Raw genomic sequence first — 20,133 nt, 5'->3', positions numbered from 1 at the left:
AAGGGAAAGACAGTCTTGTATTTTTATAATGTTTTCATAACCTCGGGAGGTTCTAAACTGCTTCACAGCTGATAAATTTCTTTCTTGAATTGTAGTCAATGGTCTATTGTAGAAGAGTGGGAGAAAATTAAAAAGAGTCTGAGTGGGGGAGATGCTGGCAGAGTGATAGTGTTGGAGAAAATGAGGACTGCAGACGCTGGAGATCAGAGCTGAAAAATGTGTTGCTGGAAAAACACAGCAGGTCAGGCAGCATCAAAGGAGCAGGAAAATCGACGTTTCAGGCATAAACCCTTCTTCAGGATGGTAGTGCTGCTGGTCTAATCATTCAGAAGGGCAGGCTAAAATTCTGGGGACATGGGTTTAAAAACCCCTATGGTAGGCGGTAAACTTTGACTTCAATAAAAATCTGCAATTAAAAGCCAGTCTAGTGTCAACCATGTTGCTATTGTCATCAAAAACTCATCTAAAAAATTTCATTCACTAAAGTTCATTCATTTACTAAAAAAATTTCATTAATGTGCTGTTCAGGAAGGAAATCTACCACTCCTAATTATGGGGCGGTATGATGGCTCAGTGGTTAGCACTGCTGCCTCACAGCACCAGGGACCTGGGCTCAATTCCTGTCTTGGGCAACTGATGTGTGGAGTTTGCACATTCTCCCCGTGTCTGCGTGGGTTTCCTCTGGGTACTCCAGTTTCCTCCCACAGGTTAGGTGAACTGGCCATGCTGAATTGCCCAAAGTGTTAGGTGCATTAGTCAGGAGTAAATGTAGGGGAAAGGGTCTGAGTGGGTTGCTCTTTGGAGGGTTAGTGTGGACTTGTTGGGCTGAAGGGCTGTTTCCACACTGTAGGGAATCTAGTCTAATTAGTCTAGTCTGATACATATACCTGGCCTGCCTGCGACTGTAGACAGAGAACAATGTGGTTTATTCTTTACTGCCCTCCGAAATGTCCTAGCAAGTCACTAAGTTCAAGGGCAATTGTAGATGGACAACAAATGCCACCAAGTCTTTATCTCATGAATAAATAAAAATAATTTCCTTCTCAATGTTGGCTTTAGAAGTATTCAGGGAAGAGTCCTGGAAAACCAATTCCAATGGAATGTACACTGTGCCCAGATAGCTGAAACACACCTCACCAAGTCTTGTTTTCTCTCCTTTCAAATGGCCAGAGGGAGACCAAAAAGAATCCATCAAAGATACTCTGAAGGTCTTCTTGAAGCATGACAGCATTGACGTTAATGATGGAGACCAGCTTGATAAGCATCATTCAAAACAGCAACAACTTGACTTACAAGCTGCATCATGCTTTGTGTCTGAACACCTAAGTGACAAAGTATAAAAGGAGGCGAATTCATGGGTCCCACTACTTCTGGGACATCCTGTCCTATCCGCTGAAATAATTGTGTGTCAAGAATCAGCCCATTCAATCTCACATGAACAGCCAGGACAGAAACCCATGGCCCTGTGGAGATGTCATCCTAAAATGTAGCTGATCATGTAGGAAAATGTATCGATATCCCAGCACTAGCCATGAGATAAATGACTAGATAATCTGTTTCATGACGTTGGTTATGTTATAAGTATTTCCCAGGAACTAGAGTAATTTATTAATCTTCACACAATAGCAGCATTCGAGAAGCACCTGGACAACTATATGAATAGGATACGGATACGAATCCTGCATGTGAAGTCAGTTTTAATATTGAAGGGCAAAATGTGTGGGCGCAGGGTTGGAGGGCTGAAGGGCCTGTTCCTGGTGAAGACCTTATGCCCAAAATGTCAACTCTCCTGCCTCCTTGAATGCTGCCTGACCTGCTGTGCTTTTCCAGCACCATCTTTTTCAACTCTGACTCTCCAGCATCTGCAGTCTTCACTTTAGCCCTGTATTGTTCTTTGTTCATTGTTCTTATATATTGCCCTGGGAACTGTTGCACCTACCTAAGAAGGCAAATGTTGCCTTGGCTTAATGTATCATCGTAAAGGACAAAAGCTCTAACAAAACATTACTCTCTCAGTTTTTCACTGTTGAGATGAGAAAAAGGTTTTCACTATTTTTCCATGAAGTTACAGCAGCTGAATGCGAGCAATTACAAAGAAATATTTGACGAAAAAAACTGTTGAGAGAGTGAGACAGAGGGAATTGAAATATTTGACAAGTGTATATAGAATAAGAAGGAAACAAAAATATACTGGAGCTGTGGCAAAAGAAAGGAATCAATGAGGGAGACACAAATAGGAGACGGGAGAGAACTGGAGACCCACAGAATTTTCATTGGTCATTTTTTTTAAACACGCATGTTCAGTCTGCTCCAACCCTTCCAGAATTCAGGAATGTTACAAGTTTTTGCTGTAACAGCTGGCTATGTAAGTGCCCAGGTCAAAATTATAGTTTCAAGCTAGCTTAAAGTGCCAGAGCCCATGGCAACTGTTTGAGCAGCTGTTCCTGCTTAAACATTCTTTGTTCTTAGTTACTTTGAAGGAGGCAGGAATGACAACATACCAATTAACCTGAGGTTTTGTGCACTAAGATAAATAAAAACAAACAGCACAATAATTGGGAGCTGGAGTAAGTCTTTCAGACCCTCAAGCCTGCCCGGTCATTCCCCAACATCATGGCTGATCATCCCAAGATCTCAACTCCTCTCTTGTGCCAGCTCCTCATAGCCCTCAACTCTTTGATATCTCAATAACTCTATCTACTTCAATCTTTAAATACTTTGAGTGATCTAGACTCCACATAACACTATGTGCCCTTTTAATTACAGGTCGTTCTGCTATAATGCGTGTTTTATTAATGCAAATTTGCTATAGCGTGATTGACGAATTGCAACACTGTTTCCATAGCATGAACGTTTAAAACATATATTGGTTGTAGTAGGATTTTGGCCCCATTTGTTTAAATGGTGCTGCTATTGTGCAATTTTCTTATAACACGAGATTGCACAAGCATGGAACTACCGCATTGTACCTGAACTTACTGTACCACGAAGTGTACTTGATGAGATGAGGTCTATTAGCTCTTTTGAAAGTTTTTTAAAAATCAAATGCAATATTGGTACAATCCAAATATGTATGTCAGACGCCAGCCCCTCTCACCTCAAAATGTCACGCTTTACTACAAGTCAACAAGAACCCTTTAAAAGAAGACCTAGTTATTGATCGGCAACTTAAAATTTCACATTGACTTCAGCAGTAACCTGTTGATCCTGACAATTTGCAAAGAGCTGAAAACAGTTCACTACTAAATGAAATAGCCTTAGATAAACATCATGATTGCAACACTTACCACAGTCTAGCTTGCACAAAAAGTTTATGTTGTGCATTTTATGATCTCAGGAAGTCCCAGAAAAAAACTAAAGCTAATTAGATACTTTTTATGTTATGCAAATGTAGAAAATGTGGCACCCAAATTAGGCACAAGCAACTGAACAGCAATGGCCAGTTAACTTATCTTTTAGTTAATTTTGGGCTAAACATTAGGTACAGCACCTGTGAGTATATTACGTTACGTTTTTGAAATAGGATGGAATTTTTGACCAGAGAGGTCAGACAGTACCTCAGTGTAATGCCTGATTTCAATAACATCTTTAGCTGTACAGCATTCTGTTAGCAATGCTAACCCAGATTTAATGCTCAAGCCTTTGGAGTGAGAATTGCACTGACTGCTTCAGATTTAACTCAGAAGTGCTATCAATTGAACCTCTGCTAATAATGACATTAACTATTATTTATTTCAATAATTGCATTAAGCTGTGGATAAATAATGCCATGGAATCCTAACAAATGAAAGCTTAGTGACTGCAAACAAATGCCTAAAGAAACAACAGCATCTTGTACTTATATAGTGCCTTTAATTAATAAACTGTCCCAAGGTGGATCACAGCAGTGTTATCAAATAAAATTTGACATATAAGGTGATATCAAGGTAGATGGTTACTCATGATAATACAAACAGAAAATGCTGGAACCAATAATCACATTTGGCAACATCTCTGCAGAAATGAATGGAATTCACATTTCAGGTTGATGACTTTTCGATAGGTATATGAAAATACAAGATTAGTTAGAACAAAGGTCAGTCCCTTACGGTCAGAAGTTATAATGGGGAACAGTGAGATGACAGACCAATTAAATACACATTTAGTTTTCTCTTCTCAAAGAAGACCTTAAATGATATCCCAAAAACGTTGATGAACACAGAGTCTAGTTTGAGGGAGGAACTGATTGAATTCAGCACTAGTAGGAAAATGGTGTTTGGAAATTGATCGAATTAAAGGCCAATAAATCCCGAGGGCCTGATAATCTACATTCCAGAGCGCTTAAAGAGATTACTTTAGAAACAGTGGATGCTTTTGTGGTCATTTTCAAGATTCTAAAGATTCTGGAACAGTTCTAAGAATTGAACGGTAGCTAATGTAACCTAACTATTTTTTAAAAGGTTAGAGAGAAAATAAGGAAATCTCGATTGGTTAGTCTGACATCATAGAAACCTACAGTGTGGAGGCAGGCCATTCAGTCCACACCAACAGTCCAAAGAGCATCCCACCCAGAACCACCTCTCTATCCTATTGCTGCAATCCTGCATTTCCATAACTGATACACCTAACTTACATCTACCTGGACATTATGGGCAATTTAGCAAGACCAATCTATCTAACCTGCACATCTTTAGACTGTAGGAGGAAACTGGAGCATCCAGAGGAATCCCATGCAAACATGGGGAGAATGTGTAAACTCCACACAGATAGTCACCCAAGTCTGGAATTGAGCCCAGATACCTGGCAATATGAGGCAGCAGTGCTAACCATTTAGGCACTGTTCCACCCAGTCGTAAGGCAAGTGCTGCAGTCCATTATTATTGATTTTAGCAGAGTGCTAAACAGTGACAGAATTGGACAGAGTCAACATGGATTTATGAAACGTGAATCATATTTGACAAATCCACTGGATATTTTTGAGATTGTAACTAGTAGAGTTGATAAGGGGAACTGGTAGAGCTGGTTTTCTTCCACTTTCAAAAAACTTTTATTGTGGTCTCACATGACAGATTAGCATATAAAATTAAAGCATGAGATTGGGAGTCAGAGTACTAATATTAATAGAGAACTGATTGGCCAGACAGGAAACAAAGGGTCTCTTTCTGAGTGGCTGGCAGTTACAAGTGGCCTATCACAGGGATCAGTGCATGGATAGGATAAAAACAGGAAGGATCTTCCTGATAACTAGGCACAACCAGAGGTCACAGTCTAAGAATACAGGACAGACCATTTCAATCTAAGATGTGGAGCAATTTCTTCAGTCAGAGAGTGGTGATCTTATGGAACTCACTGCCATAGAAAGTGGTTGAAAGCAAAGTATTAAATGTTTTCAAGAAGGTGATTGATATAAGTGGTAAGACTAAATAGTGTGGGCGGCACGGTGGCACAGTGGCACAGTCGTTAGCACTGCTACCTCACAGTGCCTGAGACCTGGGTTCAATTCCTGACTCAGGCGACTGACTGTGTGGAGTTTGCACGTTCTCCCCGTGTCTGCGCAGTCCAAAGATGTGCGGGTCAAGTGAATTGGCCATGCTAAATTGCCCCTAGTGTTAGGTAAAGGGTAAATGTAGAGGTATGGGTGGGTTGCGCTTCGGCGGGTCGGTGTGGACTTGTTGGGCCGAAGGGCCTGTTTCCACACTGTAAGCAATCTAATCTAATCTAATCTAAAGATCCAAGGGTATGGAAGAAAGCAAGAACAAGATAGTGAGTTGGATTATCAACCATGATCATATTGAAAGACTTGAATGGCTGGATAGCCTACTCCTGCTCCTATTTTCAATGAGAAGTGTTTCAATGGGAAGTAGAAAAAAATGAGATATGTCAGGTTTAAAGCAAGCACAAGGGAATGGGGAATGGTTGGATTAAACAAAAGGGAATCTTTGTGTTAGGACAGAAGACAGGAGAGATTAAATTATGAATAATGATGATAGTACCCTGCAAAATGGAACAGCCTTAACAACAAAAGATGTGTCTCGAGGAGATGCAAATGAGAAGCAGAATTATTATCAAAAGTTGCCAAACACAAACAAAAGGCAAATAAAAAAATAAAGTGGAGATTCATGGTTATGATCTGAAGATTTAGAAGTTATTATTTCATTCGTAAATCTGTGAAGTGCCTAATCAAAATAAAAGCTGACTATTTCTCAAACTTACATTGGAGCTTACTGTAACAATTTAAGATGCCAAAAACAGAGAAAGATTGAAGTGACAGTAGAATGGACATGTAAAATGAGTGTTGGCTGCTTTATTGTGCAAAGGGCACCATATAAATACAAATTGGTGTTGTTGCTGATCACCTTCCTCCCATCATCTCATCTTCTAGCTTTCTTCCTATTTGCAATTGCCTTCTTGGACAGCATTGGCAGCTGGGTCATTGAATACATTCAAGGCAGAGTTAGATCGATTTTTGATCTCTGCGCAAGTCAAAGGTTATGGGCACCAAGCTGCAAAGTGGAATTAAACCTATAATTAGATCATCCATGACCTTAGTGATTGACAGAACAGGTTTAAGAAATCAGATGGCTTATTCTCATTTCCATATTATTTTTTATTTTTTTCATGTTATCTCAAACCCAGACTAGAAGTAAGTTACAATTATATTTAACTTGTTACTGCTGCATGCTCTATTATCCTTCCCATCCGGTGCCATGGAATGTCTTATGATGTTAGCAGATGGCTTCAGTTTGCAGAGATCCATGACCTCAACAATTGTGGAATAGAAGAGTATTTTTACTTCAAGTGAACAAACTTTTTCTATTCCCATAACATCTAACCTGATTGTGTTTTAATTAATATCATGACAAAAAGATATACAACGCTAGATAGTATTCTTGAAATAAATTGAATCTCAACATACCCCTTTTGCCATGTAATTTGAATAAATGTTTCCTTATTAAAACTCAGTATGCTCATTTTAACCTTTACAATATAACTGATTTGCATCTCCATAGGGATCAGTTCATTATCAGCTCATCTACTGTGAAATAAGAAGCAACATTTATAGGGCCCAGCTAATCATAGAGTCATAGAGATGTACAGCGTGGAAACAGACCCTTCAGTCCAACTCGTCCATGCTGACCAGATATCCCAACCCAATCTAGTCCCACCTGCCAACACCTGGCCCATATCCCTCCAAACCCTCCCTATTCATATACCCATCCAAATGCCTCTTAAATGTTGCAATTATACCAGCCTCCATCACCTCCTCTGGCAGCTCATTCCATACACGTACCACCCTCTGCGTGAAAACGTTGCCCCTTAGGTCTCTTTTATATCTTTCCCCTCTCACCCTAAACCTATGCCCTCTAGTTCTGGACTCCCCGACCCTAGAGAAAATACTTTGTCTATTTATCCTATCCATGCCCCTCATAATTTTGTAAACTTCTATAAGGTCACCCCTCAGCCTCCGATGCTCCAGGGAAAACAGCCCCAGCCAGTTCAGCCTGTCCCTGTAGCTCAGATTCTCCAACCCTGGCAACATTCTTATAAATCTTTTCTGAACTCTTTCAAGTTTCACAACATCTTTCCGATAGGAAGGAGACCATAATTGCACGCAATATTCCAACAGTGGCCTAACCAATGTCCTGTACAGCTGCAACATGACCTCCCAACCCCTATACTCAATACTCTGACTGATAAAGGAAAGCATACTAACTCCTTCCTCACTATCCTATCTACCTGCGACTCCACTTTCAAGAAGCTATGAACCTGCTCTCCAAGGTCTTTTTGTTCAGCAACACTCCCTAGAACCTTACCATTAAGTGTATAAGTCCTGCTAAGATTTGCTTTCCCAAAGTGCAGCACCTCGCATTTATCTGAATTAAACTCCTTTTCCCACTTCTCAGCCCATTGGTCCATCTGGTCCAGATCCTGTTGTAATCTGAGGTAACCCTCTTCGCTGTCCACTATATCTCCAATTTTGGTGTCATCTGCAAACTTACTAACTGTACCTCTTATGCGCGGATCCAAATCATTTATGTAAATGACAAAAAGTAGAGGACCCAGCACCGATCCTTGTGGCACTCCACTGGTCACAGACCTCCAGTCTGAAAATCAATCCTCCACCACCACCCTCTGTCTTCTACCTTTGAGCCAGTTCTGTATCCAAATGGCTTGTTCTCCCTGTATTCCATGAGATCTAACCTTGCTAATCAGTCTCCCATGGGAAACCTTGTCAAATGCCTTACTGAAGTCTATAGAGATCACATATACTGCTCTGCCCTCATCAAACCTCTTTGTTACTTCTTCAAAAATTTCAATCAAGTTTGTGAGACATGATTTCCCACACACAAAGCCATGTCGATTATCCTTAATCAGTCTTTGCTTTTCCAAATACATGTACATCCTGTCCCCCAGGATTCCCTCCAACAACTTGCCCACCACCGAGGTCAGGCTCACTGGTCTATAGTTCTCTGGCTTCTCTTTACCGCCCTTCTTAAGCAGTGGCACCACGTTTGCCAACCTCCAGTCTTCTGGCACCTCACCTGTGACTATCAATGATATCTCAGCACTATCTCAGCAAGATGCCTAGCAATCACTTCTCTAGCTTCCCACAGATTTCTCGGGTACACTCGATCTGGTCCTGGGGATTTATCCACTTTTACCCATTTCAAGGCATCCAGCACTTCCTCCTCTGTAATCTGGACATTTTGCAAGATGTCACCATCTATTTCCCTACAGCCTATATCTTCCATATCCTTTTCCACAGTAAATACTGATGCAAAATATTCATTTAGTATCTCTCCCATTTTCTGTGGCACCACACAAAGGCCGCCTTGCTGATCTTTAAGGGGACCTATTCTCTTCCTAGTTACCCTTTTATCCTTAATGTATTTGTAAAAACCCTTTCCTTGTTATGGTGGAGAGGACTGAGAATGCACAATACATTCATAGAGTATTAGAGATGTACAGCACGGAAACAGATCCTTCGGCCCAACTCGTCCATGCTGACCAGATATCTTAAATTAACCTAGTCTCATTTTCCAGCACTTGGCCAATATCCCTCTAAACCCTTCCTACTCCTATATCCATCCAGATGCCTTTTAAATGTTGCAATTAAATCAGCCTCCACCACTTCCTCTGGCAGCTCATTCCATACACACACCACCCTCTGTGTGAAACTGTTGCCCCTTAGGTCCTTTTTAAATCTTACCTCTCTTACCCTAAACCCATGTTCTCCAGTTCTGGACTGATCTGGTCTCAGTTGTCCCATACTATTCTGTAGAAAACTTCATGGATACACCATTGATTGTAGAGCTGTACTAAGCAGCAAAGCAATGACAAGCAACAAAGTTGAAGACCCTGAGATAGTCCAGCTGACAAATATCCAACTGAGAAAAGGCAGACTCCACGCATTTTTCCTATGGATTTTGGGAGAAAAAAGTAACTCCATTACTTCAGGAATGAGACAACTGTAATTTTCTTCATGAATGGAATTGTGGAAGCTCTTGAGGTACTTCCCTCTTGTCCAGAGCAAGGGAAAATCCTGATGTACATTATTCCAAATTGTAACAGTCCCCATTCTGTTTCCAATTTAGCTGGCAGTGCTCACTTACTTCATCAAGTATCAACTGCTCCCATATATTAATATTACATACCATTGAGATGGAAAACTCTAAGCTCAGTGACCCTCTTGTAAAGATCAATGCATTGTCATTGCCCATTCTGCACCAGATTTTCAAGCCACTCTTGATCTTTTCAATTGGCTTATGGGAATCTCAACCTTGGCTTTGAATGTTGCTGATGTAGATATCAAACTACACCTGGTTCGCCAAATCGTCTTCCTTGCTTTATTTTTTAAAGATTTTTAAAAAAAGTTTGAAAATGCCAAGTATTATGGCCAGCTGTGGAGGAGTACGTTGACTCCCCAGAAGACAATACTAAAAAAAGGTGTTCATGGACTGAAATAGATTTAAAAAGGGACCTATCATGCTAACTTGAAATGGCCACCATCATCACCCAAGCATAAAATTGGCTAAGTTTCAGGAGGTTATGTGAATTAGTCAAGAGACAGTCAAGCTGAAAATAACATTTTATCCAAAGACTATCAAAGCAGCCCTACATGTGGAGCCATGAAAAAGTCATTATTGTCCACTATAGTTTACGCCATTATGAGAATACTCGCACGTTGGAGATGGAACAACATTAAAGAATCTCTTTTAAAGCCATTTTAAACCATTAATTCAAAAATCAATAATTCATATTTAGACTTTGGAACGTTGCTTTATACTTTCCTTGTTTTGGCAGTCACTCTCCTTAAAAAAAACACCATTGATGAGACATTTGACACAATTGATCCACTCATGTTTCTAATCATTTCAGCAGTGAGTGGTTACAACAAAGACCGTTGCAAGTCAACAAAAGTCCTTGTGTGCAAAGCCATTATCATCTCCATACTCTTGCGTTGCAGTGAAACCTAGACTGAATATGAGCAATACATAATAATGCCAAAGAAATTGTCAGCAATTCTTGCCTGACATTACCTAGATTTAGTCACATGAAGTGCGTTCATATATTTTAGGGTTGCAGAGAAAAGGTAGGGAAGTGGAATTGAGGGTTAGCAGGTCAGCCATGATCTCATTGAATGATGGGCTGAATAGTCTACTTCTGCTCTGACATCTTATGATCTTATGAAAACACTTGGCAGAAATGTACAACCTTCAGTAGACATTATCCTCATGTTGAGGGACAGCTGACGATGAATGAAGCTATTTCAAGTTTTGGAACAGATTTTCAGATGTAACAGTAATACTGTAAGATATAACTGCACTGACAAAGCTGGACTCAGCGTTAAGATGAGAAGTCTATACAGTGTTTAACAGAATTCTAGCTTTTGACTAAGGGAAGTTTTAACTTTTGTAAAATTCCAACATGGAATATTTTATTTGGAATGGGAGGCAAACTTTTTTTTCATAATAACTCCTTAATGGACCTTTGGCCTGAAACTTTAACTCTGCTTGTCCCTCCACAGATGTTATTAAATCCCATGGGTATTTCTGGCATTTTCAGTTTTGCTTCTGATTTTCAGCACCATTCGCACATTGTTTGTGCAGTTGTACTTTTTATAAACAGCAACAAAGCTTCAGGAATATATGAGTGTTGAGATTAGTTTAACAAATTCCAAAATTCAATGTAGGTACCATTGGCTCAGTTAAGTCTGTTACTTGAAATGCCACTCACTGATTGAACTTTCTGATTAAAATCCAACCCAGATTAACAGGCTGAAGTTCTGTACTGGTTGTAAGGATTTCATATGAAATATATTTGCAGCCTTAATGCAAATTCTATAGATATGGATCTGCAGCACAAATATAACCACAATTTAGTAGGAATTGACAACAATAGTGGATCATCACATAACTTTGATTGAAAAAGTGTACAAGTCATAGAGTGGTGGAAACTGATCCTTCAGTCCAACCTATCTGCACCAACCAGATATCCTAAACTGATCGAGTCCCATTTGCCACTATTTGACCTATATCCCTCTAAATCCTTCCTATTCATATACCCATCCAGATGCCTTTAAATGCCTTTGTAATTGTACCACTTTCTCCAGCAGCTCATTCCATACATGCACCACACTCTGAGCGAAAAGGTTTCCCATCAGATCCTTTTTAAATCTTTCCCCTCTCACCTTAAACATATGCTCTCTAGTTTTGGACTCCATATCCTCAGAAAAATATTTTGTCTATTCACTCCCACCCTGATGATTTTTATAAACCTCTATAATGTTATTCCTCGGCTCCAGGGAAGAACGTCCCATCCCATCGAACCTCCCCCTATGGTTCAAACCCTCCAAGCTTGGCAACATCATTGGAAAGCATTTCTGAAGCCTTTCAAGTTTAACAACATCCTTTTGATAGGAGGGAGACCAGTCATCTAAAAATATAAATTAGTCGCATGGCAGGATGTTCTCAAACAAGTCCCAATGGGATTACTCCCCCTTGGAAGCACAAAAATATATGGCAACATAGCTGCTGTATTTTGTGCTTTTCTCTTTGAGAGACCAGCGTGATTTTTATTTTCAATTTCACTTTTATAGCAAGCTTCTTTCAGCCATTTTCAGGGAATACTATTACCACATCCCCAATATCAGACGAATAAGAATAGTTCTTACTAGTGAAGAGTTAAGTTCAATGTAGAGGAGCCATTGATCAGACAATGGAAATATTAGATTATATACTATTTCTGCAGTCATTTAGATTTGAAGTCAGATGTTTATACACTAAACGCCAAAGGCAGTTTGACTTTTGAAAGCTATTGATTGTTTTAGTACAAACTGAACATGAGGTCAGTTCTGTTTTACATGTTCTTATTTCTATGTTTTCTTTTGTGTTTATTACAGCTGCTCTGAATACTCTCAGTCAAAGATTGAAAACAATGTGGAGGTTATGGAATTTATGAAGAAGACTCATGTTCAACTCAAAATAATAACTCTGGACTGAATCTTACATTTTTCTGGCTAAATCCAAGCTTCTTCAACCATTTTAGAGAACTTTTCACTATGAGGCCGAGCAGCTCCTGCTTCCTATCTTACCAAATTCACCTCATTCATTACCCACTCTGCCCCATGGCATCTCTTGCATCCAAAACTTGTCCCGTTTTACCAGGCGGCATTTCCAGAACAATGGGTATCTGCCAAAAGATTAGCATCCCATGCACCTCCAACATCTTTGAAAACTCATGGTGCATCCAGACTATCATTGACAGCCTGAAGCTGCTCTGCACGGTTCCTGACATTTGCTCTGAAATGGGAAGACAGTGCCCCACTTTGCAGTCAGCATCCAGGAGGTCCTGCAGGACAGGGTAATGTCTATACAGGATTTACTTCTCCCCAGGACCAGTGTGTAGGCCGCAACAACTCACCAGAAATGGTCTGGATTTGCCACTGGGTCAGTGCACTTTCAGTTATCTGGAGGAATGCCCAACACAGTAGGAAGAAGATTTGTGTCTTTCTCCAATCATAAAATTCCTGCAGTTCAGAAAGAAGCCATTTCACCCATCAGATGTGCAACTATCCTCTGAAGAGCATCCCATCCAGATCCTAACGCCCCATATTATGCCATAACCTTGCATTTCCAATGGTTGACCCACCTAACTTGTGCATCCCTGGACACTATGGACAATTTAGCATGGTCAATCCACTTCACCTGCACATCTGTGAACTGTGGGAGAAAAGCGGAGCACCCGACAGAATCCCGAAAAGAAACGGGGAGAATGTGCAAACTTCACACAGTTATAGAATTTGTGCGGTATGCTCAATTCTCACAACTATCATTTTTGCAATGAAGTTCTTCTGAATGATTGGTTTGATGGACAGTAACTGAAGTCCCATCCCAAGCTAATTAATTCTCCTCAGAATATTGAATGGTGACCAAAAGTAGCAGAGATGCACTCGCCACCAACTCTTTCAATCATGGAGCAGAAACCATCCAAAAATCCAGCCCTATGTGTTAGCTGTACATTTATTGTATGTTTGATTGTGTATGAGGCAACGTGTATTACCTGAGGCTTCACTTGAACTTCTATAAATATAAACAAACTTCAACCTCAAGTGTGTGATACGAAATAGCATGTTTGTATTGTGTTTCTCTCTGAATAAAGACTTATAAATGAAAATCAGAATTACCAGTGGAATCTTCTCAGGTCTTGAATAACAAAGGCAATGATGAGTCAGTTGGGAAAATGGGATTCTTGCCATTGAGAAAAAAGTCTGAGTTTCCACCCAAAGTTTTGCTGGTGAGAGAGAATCTCTCTAGTGAGCAGCAAATGACCCATTTTGCTGCGTTATTTCCTAATCTCATCTCATTTATGCAGTTTGGTATCTTCCCAAGCAGTGGAGAGAAGCTGGAGGTGACAATTCCTGAACACGGATATCTAAGTACCTACCAGATGGCTGCAACTTGTGACCTATTCACTGGGCCTCCATTTTGGTCACTATTTCCCGATATCTCAAGGCACACTTTATGGGCACCAAATGGCTGCACCTTGTTCCTTCAGTCTACAGAGTTTGGCATTGGACAGGCACCAGTCTCACCACACCATGACATCATCACATCTGCGACTTATTTATAACACAGTTCAATGCTTCAGTACTCTGCTTTACAAACAGGTTCCGCGAATACTGATAGATTAAAGAAGTTGGGTCTGTTCTTCTTAGAGAGTAGAAGGCTGAGAGGAGATCTGATAGAGATTTTCATAATCATAAAAGAAACAAGGACAAGAGGGCATAGATTTATAGAGATGTGGAAAAGAAACAAGAAACATTTTCATTACACAGCAGCTAACGAGCGTTTGGAGTGGCCTTCCTGGAAAATGTGATGGAGGCAAGTTCAACTGAAGAATTCAAGAAGGCATTGGATGGTTATTTCAATTGAAATAATCTACAAGGGCATAAGGAAAGAACAGGAGGTTAAATATGGGTATTGATGCTTGTTTGAAGAGTCAGTGCAGTCACAATGGACTCTGGGACTTTGGAGTTCACCGATGCCTTCTTTTGCAATGCTGTTGTGAGTTGCTTTGCACACAGGGACATGCACCCATTTCATTCCTCGGAGCAGGTTGAATTTGATCACTCTCACAGAATTTCAGTCACCTTGCCCCTACTTGACTGCTCACAGATGCTCTGCCTTGCCTTGCTTCCTTTCCACATTGCTGTCACATTCAGAACTTACAGGTTCACTGTACTTTTATTTTGCCTTGACTTTTAATGCATCCACATGTAGGTAGACTGCCAGCAATGAATAGTCAAAGGGGTGGACATATTACTGTATAAAACCATGCGATGACAACACCACATGCTAGCAACCTCCATCAGCCAAGAGCATCATCCAGTCTCAGTGTAGGGAATTGATCATGCTCAGTTGTTGGCATAGTGTATTCAGGCTCAGGAATTCCATACGATTACAGTCGGGGGAATGGACCACTGGCAGTCAGAGAGTCATAGTCATACAGCACAGGAAAAGATCCTTTGGTCCAACCAGTCCATGCCGAACATATTCTCACACTAAACTAATCCCATCTGCCTGCACTTGTCCGATATCCCTCTAAACATTTCTTATTCATGCATTTATCTCAAGGTGTTTTAAATGTCGGAACTGTACCCGCATCCATCACTTCCTCTGGATGTTCATTCCACATGCTAACCACTCTCTGCATAAAAAAAATTGCCCCTCATGTTGTTTTTAAAATCTTTCTCCTCTCATCTTAAAAATCCTCCGCCCCCCTTGAAATCCCCTACTCTAGTGTAAAGACACCTGCCATTCACCTTATCTACACCCCTTGTGACTTTACAAAACTGCATAATGTCACGCTTCGGCCTCCTACGCTCCAGTGAAAAACGACCCAGCCAATCCACTCTTTCCTTATCACCCAAACTCTCAATTTCCAGCAACATTCTGCTAAATCTTCTGAACCCTCTTCAACTTAATAATATCCTTCCTGTTACAGGGAGACCAGTGCTGGACATAATACTCCTGAAGAGGCCTCACCAATGTCCCAGACAAGCTCAACACAGCATTCTCAACTCCTCTCCTCAAAGGTCTGAACAATGAAGACAAGCATGCTAAATGCCTTCTTAACCACCCTATCTATATGTGATGCAAACTTCAAAAACTTATGTCCCCAAACTTCTAGGTCTCTCTGTTCTACAATACTACAACACAACAGTCCTTCAGGCCTCTGCATTCAATTGGAGGACTTGTGGTAAGTCAGTTAGGGAATTTCACAGATATCAGCCAAGGGTCTGGTCAGTCACTAGTCAGTTCGGTCTCTCCAAATTGGTCATGGTGTGGTCCATATTCCGTTCTGGGGGTCTGTTCTTGAAAATGTAAGTAGGTTAACAGTAATGACTTTTGTCACGTGGAAGTTTGAAGAGTTAAATGTATGGATTGAAGGCAGCGTACTGGGACACAGAGAGGACAATAATTGTCAATCGGTGAAACTCAGTATACAAGATGGGAGATGGCAAAGCAATGAATTATTGGAGGGAAGTGGAGACATGAGTGATGACCATCAACTGGGGGACTGTATATCACAAGGACTTGACATAAGTGGGAGCGAGCCTGCTATTCAGTGGGTAAGATGTGAAGATCAAGAATACATTTTTAAAAAAAGAGATGGGTGGGGGTGGGGGTGTGGTATGTATGCAAGCTCAAGCCTGATAAGGTCATCATGGAGATGAGGAGGAAAGGTTTGAAGAGTCAACTTTATTGATAGGTTGAGCTAAGCCAGCTACTGATTTTTTAAAGTGATATCTGTGTTGCCTTTCATCTTGTTCCGAATCACAAATATGCAACTAAAAATGCTGTTACCAGTCAGAAGAAACAGGATCTATTTATGAGTGCTGAGAGAGCCTTCTGAAAACAATGCAACTAATCATATTTACAGTACAGGTTAAAGACATCTACCAATACAGAATTCTGCTTTCCATCATATACAGTGACTGGCTGCATTGACTTCAAGTTCTGGCCACAATCAGTCTTGACCATGCTATTGGATACTCCAAACTGGTCAATTCTGTGAAGTCGTGAAGTAATCATAAGCAACCCTTAATGTTTTACCTGTGAGCCACAATTCACAAAGATAAGCTCACATTCTGTATAAGTTCTGCTCAGTTTCTGCAGAGTTGCTTTCCTCTCACCTTGAATTGTATTTATGTTGTATTGGATAACAAATACAGTACTGTCTTTCTTGGGTGATGTGTGGGGTAGGAGTCGGGGGAGGGGGAGGGGGGAATAGACGTATAGGAGGGGAGATGAGGGGAGTACAAATAAAGTTTAACTTTAAATGCTCCAAGTAAGATATCTTCCCTCACTGGGTAAAAACATTTTTTGAGATGTATGACCTGACGATCCTGAAGTTTCGTCAGTGGCAATATGATTAGATTAGATTAGGCTTACAGTGTGGAAACAGGCCCTTCAGCCCAACAAGTCCACAACGACCCGCCAAAGCGCAACCCACCCGTACCCCTACATTTACCCCTTACCTAACACCACGGGCAATTTAGCATGGCAAATTCACCTGACCTGCACATCTTTGGACTGTGAGAGGAAACCGGAGCACCCGGAGGAAACCCACGCAGACACAGGGAGAATGTGCAAACTCCACACAGTCAGTCGCCTGAGTCGGGAATTGAACCCGGGTCTCAGGCGCTGTGAGGCAGCAGTGCTAACCACTGTGCCACCGTGCCGCCCACAAAGTATGTTAATTATTGGATTGTGCTAAGGTGCTTCACATGGAGAGATAATTGGTTTAAACTCATATTCAACTCTCAACGGAGCAAATCCTGTTGGTTCAGATGTCACCTGCCTTAAAAGACCTCCTGAGGAAATAATCATTTATCTCAACCTTCGTATATCAATTGAGATCTTTCAAACTGACACAAAGAATAGAGGACTCAATGCATGATAAATTTCAGAATCAGTCACCAGACATATACGGTAATATATAGAAGGAATTAATGACAGGTAAGGAACTCTACAGCAGATATGGTTATTACAGCTGAAGTCAGCATTTGAACAATGATGATGGGAGAAAGATTCTCAGGAATGCCTCAGGAACAAATAAAAATTGATGGTTTGGATATGATTTGAAATATCTGCTGAATTGCCCAAAGTAAAGGTACAGTGGCCTCAAAATGACATAGCAGGAAGAAAGCTCCGAGAAGTAAATGAAAAGTCATGTAAATCTAAACAAATTATATTGCTCCCAAGACATTTCAATCCAGTGATTAATTAATGAGTTGCTGACTTCTTTACTTGTGTAGTATTAGGTACTGCTTGTGCTTCAACATATGTGGGAAAGATTGGTTAAAATGTTCTCATAATCACAAAATAACATTGCAAAATACCATTCAGCTCATATAAATGCCAGGCAATGACCATATCCAACAATAGAGAATCTACACATTACTGCTTGAAGTTCAATGCTCCATTCTTGTCTTCCGAATTCCTATTTACAATCTAAAAGGCATAACTTGGGAGCACAATATAATACTTTCCACTTGTCTGGGTGGCTGCAGCTCTCACAGAACTCAGGAACTCAATATCATCCAGGACTAGGCACTCTATCCACCACCTTCAACATTCACTAAATCATACCATTGACAAGATGCACTGCAGTAATTCATTAAGTCTCCTTCGACAGTATTTACCAATCTTCTGACCTTTATCAACTAGAAGGAAAGTGACAGCAGAATCATGTGAATATCACTGCTGTTAAAGTCTCCTCCAAGCCACATGCTATCCTGATTTGTAACTGTATCTTTCACTGTTTTTTCACTGCCCTGGTCAACCCCCATGAACTCTTTGGGAGTGGCATTGTGGGTTTCCCTACAGCCCAAGAACTGCAGCATTTCAAAGAAGGTATCTCACTATAACCTTCTCCCTGGATGACCAATCAATGCTGGCTTACATCCCATGGATGAATTTTAAATAGTTATAATAGTTTTGACATTATTTAAGAAGCTTGCACTCCTTTATTTATAGAGATATACAAAGTTTACAAAAGTGGGTATAGGTTCAACTCAAACTCTACCTGCACCACTTCACTTCAGTCAAAATAATATTCTAGGTTGCATTTTACATTGCATGGTGATGGTTCTGCCACCCTCAACTGGTGGCACTGGAAGGAGTCTTGCTGGGACCAGATTAACAGGCATGATGAGGAATGCAGGTGGGGTGTGGTAGTCAGGCCAGGGGAGAAGGGGAGCTGGGAGTGAGAAGATCTTTTGGGAAGCCAGAAGTTGTCAAAGAGGCTCCCACCTTCCCTTCCTATAAGATCCAACTTTGTATTCATACTTGTCTACCATCAACCTGTTCAGAAAATGTTGCAGGGCTGTGTGTGTAGAGTGGGTTTCTCCCCCTGTTAGTTGGGTGGTTACTAATTGTCTTTTAAAGGACCCACTAGCAGGCTCACCCATTCCTAGTACAATTGGTTCAGGATGAGGCCATATAACCCAGTCCTATATTCCTAAACCCAGTGAAAGATGTCTTAATAGAGTTATAGAGTTAAACAGCATGGAAGTTGATCCTTTGGTCCACATCGTGTATACCACCCAGATATCCCAATCTGACCTAGTCCCATTTGCCAGCATTCATCCGTCTGGACCCTTCCATTTCATATACCCATCTAAATACCTTTTAAACGCTGTAATTGTAACTGCCTCTACCTCTTCCTCTGGCAGCTTGTTCCATATACACACCACATGCTGGGTGAAAAGGTTATCCCTCAGGTCTTTCTTAAATCTTTCTCCACTCACCTTAAACTTATGCTCTTTAGTTTTAAACACCCACACCCTAGGAATAAGACCTCGGGTAATCACCCTATCCATGCCCTTCATGATTTTAAGGTCACCCCTCAGCCTCCGACGCTCCAGGGAAAGAAGCCCCAGTCTATTCATCCTCTCCCTAGAGCTCAAACCCTTCAGTTCCAGCAACACTTTGGAAATATTTTCTTTCAAGTTAAACTGTTTCAAGTTTAATAGCATCCTTCTTATAGAAGGGCATCCAGAATTATATGCAGTACAGTCAGCTCTGATACAACGCGTGTGTTTTCAACGCAAATTGGCTTTAATGCAATTGGAGAATGTAGACTGTTATTTGTAGAACGTGAACTTTCCTTAACTGTATTGGTTATAATGTGATTCCAGCCCCATTAGTTTAAATGGTGCGATGTTTGCGTGATTTTCTTATAACACGAGATCGCATGGCATAAACCTCGTGTTCTTTCAGAACTGATTGTACTTGAAAAGTGGCCTCGCCGATGTCCTGTACAGTCACAATGTAACATTCCAACTCATGTATTCAATGTTCTGATCAATGAAGGCAAGCATGTTCAATGCCTTCTACACCACTCTGTCGACTTGTGACTCCATTTTCAAGGAACTCTGCATCTGCATCCCTAGGTCCTTTTGTTTGGCAAACACCCCAGGACCCTACCATTAACTGTATTAGTCTTACCCTGGTTTGCCTTACCAAAATACAACACCTCACATTTATCTAAATTAAACTACATCTGCCACTCCTTGGAACATTGGCCCATCTGATCACGGTCCCACTGTACTCTGAGATAAGCTGCCAATTTTGGTGTCATCTG

Source organism: Hemiscyllium ocellatum, chromosome 4 (assembly GCF_020745735.1).
Source record: "Hemiscyllium ocellatum isolate sHemOce1 chromosome 4, sHemOce1.pat.X.cur, whole genome shotgun sequence".
Taxonomy (NCBI): Eukaryota; Metazoa; Chordata; class Chondrichthyes; order Orectolobiformes; family Hemiscylliidae; genus Hemiscyllium; species Hemiscyllium ocellatum.
The sequence above is the reverse complement of the archived record's forward strand: the minus strand, read 5'-3'. Positions refer to the sequence as shown.